General features: G+C 32.8%; 1 long non-coding RNA gene across 1 annotated transcript; it reads right to left on the minus strand.

Annotated features, from left to right (window-relative positions):
* Positions 1 to 531: 531 nt before the first annotated feature.
* Positions 532 to 4,028, minus strand: LOC128206601 (uncharacterized). The gene is made up of 2 exons (XR_008256514.1): positions 3,514 to 4,028; positions 532 to 2,114 (listed from the first exon to the last, which is right to left on the minus strand). It is a non-coding gene; the product is annotated as an uncharacterized LOC128206601 (long non-coding RNA).
* Positions 4,029 to 5,401: the final 1,373 nt, after the last annotated feature.

The following is a 5,401-nucleotide window of genomic DNA, read 5'->3' on the forward strand; positions in this document are numbered from 1 at the left end:
ACAGCTACATGTGATCAATACAGCTACATGTGGTCAATACAGCTACTTGTGGTCAATACAGCTACATGTGGTCAATACAGCTACATGTGGTCAATACAGCTACATGTGGTCAATACAGCTACTTATGGTCAATACAGCTACATGTGGTCAATACAGCTACTTATGGTCAATACAGCTACATGTGGTCAATACAGCTACATGTGATCAATACAGCTACATGTGGTCAATACAGCTACTTATGGTCAATACAGCTACATGTGGTCAATACAGCTACATGTGGTCAATACAGCTACATGTGGTCAATACAGCTACTTATGGTCAATACAGCTACATGTGGTCAATACAGCTACATGTGGTCAATACAGCTACATGTGGTCAATACAGCTACATGTGGTCAATACAGCTACTTATGGTCAATACAGCTATGTGTGGTCAAAACAGCTACATGTGGTCAATACAGCTACATGTGATCATAAATTCTACTTATGATTAATACATCTACTAATTTTTAAATTAAAACAAAACTGGTAATATGATTTTTTTCCGTTTATTGCATAGACCAAATAAGTACATGTAATGATAGTTTCCATCAAACTACATGTAGCCGATTACTGGTAGTTGGTACATGAAGATAATTGTACAATTTAATTCTGCCTGCCTATTTTACAGTCAAAATGGGTTTGTCTCATTTCTAAATAATTATCAATTTGACACCAGGAAAAGACAATACAAAATTCATAGAACAGTCAAAATCTGGAAAGTCTGACTTACAAAACTTTTCATAATCTGGAATGTCTGACTTACAAAACTTTTCATAATCTGGAAAGTCTGACTTACAAAACTTTTCATAATCTGGAAAGTCTGACTTACAAAACTTTTCATAATCTGGAAAGTCTGACTTACAAAACTTTTCATAATTTGGAAAGTCTGACTTACAAAAATTTTCATGATCTTGAACGTCACATAACAAAACAGTTTAAAACCTGGAGAAAGTCGAACAAACAAAATGTTTCATAATCTGTAAAGTCTGACTTACAAAACAGTTTAAATTTGGTGAAAGTGTGATAAACAAAACTTTTCATAATTTAGAAAGCCTGACATACAAAACGTTTCACAATCTGAAAAGTCTGCCTAACAAAACTGTTCAAACACTCCCCCACTTACAAAAAGGTTCAAACTTATTGAAAGCCTGCCTTACAGAATTGTTTTATCTGCAAAATCTAACTTACAAAATTATTCAAAGTCTAGAAAATCTTACAAACAAATTATTCAAAGTCTGGAAAGTCTGACATTTCTTTTTCTCTAGTTATTGCATTTACTGAGACAGTATTCTCAATTCTCAATTTTAATCAGTAATTTACTTTCATTTAATTCTAATCTAAGAAAAGTGAATGTAAATACACCTATTCCATTAATGACTATCTTTAAAAAACACATCCTTAATTAGTTTCTTTAAAAATTATCTGAAAAGGTTAATCGATTCACAAAAATATATGTTTTCTAATTTCTTTATATTATTAAAATGATTGCTTTTCTGTTTCTCTAAAAAGTGTATAAAAGGGTAAATGCATTTATAAAAAAATACATGATAATTTCTGATTTCTTTATATAAATAAACTGATTGCTTTTCTTGCTTGTTATTTCTATTCTTTAAATGCATTAAAGAAAAAAATAGATATTTCATTAATAGGCATAGCAATGAAATGAAATACATTATTCAATGACATGAATGGAAAAACTTGCACATTCTGCTACCAGACACTAAGTCATGGCTTACTACATTAGATTTGGTTTTGTAGCAGGTCAAATGATATATATACAACCCTGATATATATGCAGGCCCAGGCTGTTGTGAAGATAAACAGTATCTTCATATTTATGTCCCAAGTTAAAGCATCATCTATAAGAATGCCCTTCTATTACCCTTGCATGGTTTAACACTGATATGCACAACTTAAAGACATGTCCAGTGGCTACAACATCCGATGGTTACTTGAACTCTGGTTTGTCCGGGACAGTGCAACCTGACCGCTGGATAACAAGGTTTGCCGCGTAGTTTCCACAACGAACACAATCAGCCAGGGGCTTGTCCTGAATTAACTGGGAGAGGAATCCTGTAAACATTGAAAATGATAGTATATGAAACAAAAACAAAAAAAAATATTGATAACTTAACAAACCTATTTGTCGTTTGTTAGGAATTCCATGAAATTGGTGCCAGCCCTACCAACTATATGGTCAGTTTTAACAAATTAAAAACAACAAGAGCTGTAATAAAGCAGAGCACTCGACTACACCGCTTTGTTCTAGAAGTGAATACAATAATGATGTAATATGTGCCTGTCAACAGCAATAAAAAACTCAAATTATGAAGTAAAAATGTGACAATACCTGGTTGTTTAATGATTGGCACAATAGATTCAGTTTCACCTGCTTTCTCCTATTTTTTTGTAACAGTGACCTTGATCATAGCGGCCCCAAATGCAATCCCATGAAAGTCCTCCATAAACTCTTCCTACATGTCAAGTTTGGTCTCAGTATGGCAATCATTTCTAAAGTTATTCAGTATCAAATAGTATTCTATTTTTTGTCCAGTGACCTTGACCCTAGGGGGCCAAATGGCAATCCGATGAAAGCTCTCCATAAACTTGCCCTATAAACTAAGTTTGGTCACACTATACAGTGACCTTGACCTTTACTATAACTCTCAGGACCCAAAACACAATATCATGAAAGGTTTCTGCTAACTTCTCATATATATCAAATTTGGTCGCAATATGTAGACCCAAACTTAAGATATTCAATACCAACCCTTTTTTATTAATAGTAACTTTGACCTTGACCTTGATCCTTGGGGCCTCAAACACAATCCAATGAAAGGATAAAAACATTAGAAATACTGGAGCTCCATAAACTCTTCCTACATACCAAGTTTGGTCACTATATGTCAAACCTTGCTATAATTATCCAATACATAAGATGACTTTGACACTGCCCTCCCAACAACTCGCCCGAATAATGAGGCAAGTTATTCTAATAACTAGCTTTCCCTTTGTAAAAACCTAGTTTAAAATATAAAAATGTGCCTGTCAAAAAGAATAGAATTGTTTTAATTTTATTAAATCCCAACTTACCCTAGAACTGTAATCTGACTCAACTATGAACCTAAGTTCCTATTAAAGTCAATCAGGGGCCATAATATGTATAAAGGATAATATGGTGTTATCTAACCTCATTGTGTGATGGCCCTAAACAACTGTGTGGAGTATTAAGTCAATTGAATGAAGGGTATTGGAGTTATAAGAGATAATCTCAACTTGCCCTAAATTTGCACTAAGGGTAAGTAGTATAGCCCTTTGTACTTTTCGAATAGTCAAGCTCAAAAATAAAAAATTAAGTGTGTGTTTTAATAAATATAGTGTAAAACCTTTCAAAAGCTTTACACAGAAGATGACTTTAACACCAATTTTGAAAAAGATGTAACCCTAACCAAACCATATGTTTTTGCATTACCTCCAACAAATGCGTCGCCTGCCCCGTTGGTATCTACCAAGTCTTCGGACTTAAGTGGAATAACCTCAAACTCTTGCACTTTACCCTCTGAAAATATAATGCATATTTGAAAATTAGAAAATGAAGTAAAATGATATTAATATTTATTCATTTGGCTTCAAAATAATATGTACAGAGTTAGAATCTCACATATTTTTGCAAGTGGTTTTAGTGCTTAATTACAAAATGAAAAAACAGACTTTTTAAAGGAAATGTTGGTCCTAAATTAAGTTTATTTGTCTGTCTCTAGACAAAGTACAACCCTATCACCATACTAAAAAAATTCAGTCAGTTTAATAATTATTTATATTTATACTCCTGAGCTTATCAAGCATTTAAGAAGATAACCCAAAATGATGACACATCTAACAATGTTGGATGCAAAATATGCTATCTCTTATCGATACGCAGTCCAATAAATGTACATGTGTGCAAAAGGGTTCTAAATTTATCCATGATTTGAGGTAAAATATAGAATGCTTATGCACAGAGAATATTCATGAGAACCTTAAACAGATACAAGTCGGCGCAATGAAATTAGAAGAAAAACGTGCATGCAGATAACCAAAAATGGTTATTATTTCAATGATAATATTTTGTTTTATGTTGGGTGTACATATGGACATTATCGTTAATAATATTGTTACAATAGTTTAAGCCCGGAATTAAAGATATTCTGTTTTTTCCCCAAGCTAATCCTCCGGTTAAAACTAAATTATAACAAAAATAATAGGGATGCAAACGAATATTCGAAAATTCGATCGAACGTTTGGTATTCGAATGTCAAAATCAGTATTCGAATATTCGATTTTTTTAGTAAATAAAAAATAAACCTACCACTGTCATGTTGTGTATAATTTTCGTTTCTTTTGTTTTTACAACGAATGTTCCCTAGTGTCGGGGCGTATTTTTAAAATATACATACGTTTCTTCGGATGAAACAGAGTCAATGGTCTAATACATAGATTTCAAAAGCATGAAATTCACCTTTTATTTGTACCGGCATGTTATGTTAATTCCTTGCTTTATATTTTGCAGAAGTTTTTGTAACACATTTCACTCATTATGAGTGTATAGAACGGGGATACAAACACTATACATCAAAGGGGAATTATCTGAAGTTCATGTCTTCGAATGACATTTTCAAAACAAACAATTAAGCTCAAGATTAATTTTTCAAAACTCGGCATTTTTGCTGTCACCAAGGGAGATTACTGCGTAGGAGGTGTACAAACATAACGGATATTTTAATAGTACCGTGTAACCTTCATCTATTTTGATATCAATCGGAACACCTCGGTCTGTATCTTTCTCGGAGATGGCCGAGTTGTTATGATTGAGTTGGTATTTAAAATCAAAATTTTCAAAATGATAAGCAGGGCTGTTATAATTTAAGGTTTCAATATCAATTAAAGTGTAAAGTTTTATAAAACAAACTAAACTTCATATTTTATCATGCAACGTGGAAACTATTGAAAGCATTGTTCTGCAATTTATGAACTAGTCCCTAAGTTGGAATATTTCTAAAGTAATATCAAATATAGTCGGCGCCCTTCTGGGCGCCGACTAATAATCTGGGGATTGTTCAAAGTGCTCCAATCGGATAATGTCAAGGTGAACCATTACATCATGTCCATTGCTACTGCACTCATGTCTATTACCAGACTCTATCTACAGGAGAGTTCTACATTTTAATTTGAGAAGATAAATATCCACTTGCAGAGTTCAAATATGATGAATGTACAGAGATTTTACAAAGCTTCTCCTAATAAAAGGAAATGTTGATCAAATGCACTACCAGTATATTTTTATTGTATGCATTTTGGAAAAATGTATGAGATCATGCTGT

The sequence above is a fragment of the Mya arenaria genome, chromosome 2 (assembly GCF_026914265.1).
Source record: "Mya arenaria isolate MELC-2E11 chromosome 2, ASM2691426v1".
Taxonomy (NCBI): domain Eukaryota; kingdom Metazoa; phylum Mollusca; class Bivalvia; order Myida; family Myidae; genus Mya; species Mya arenaria.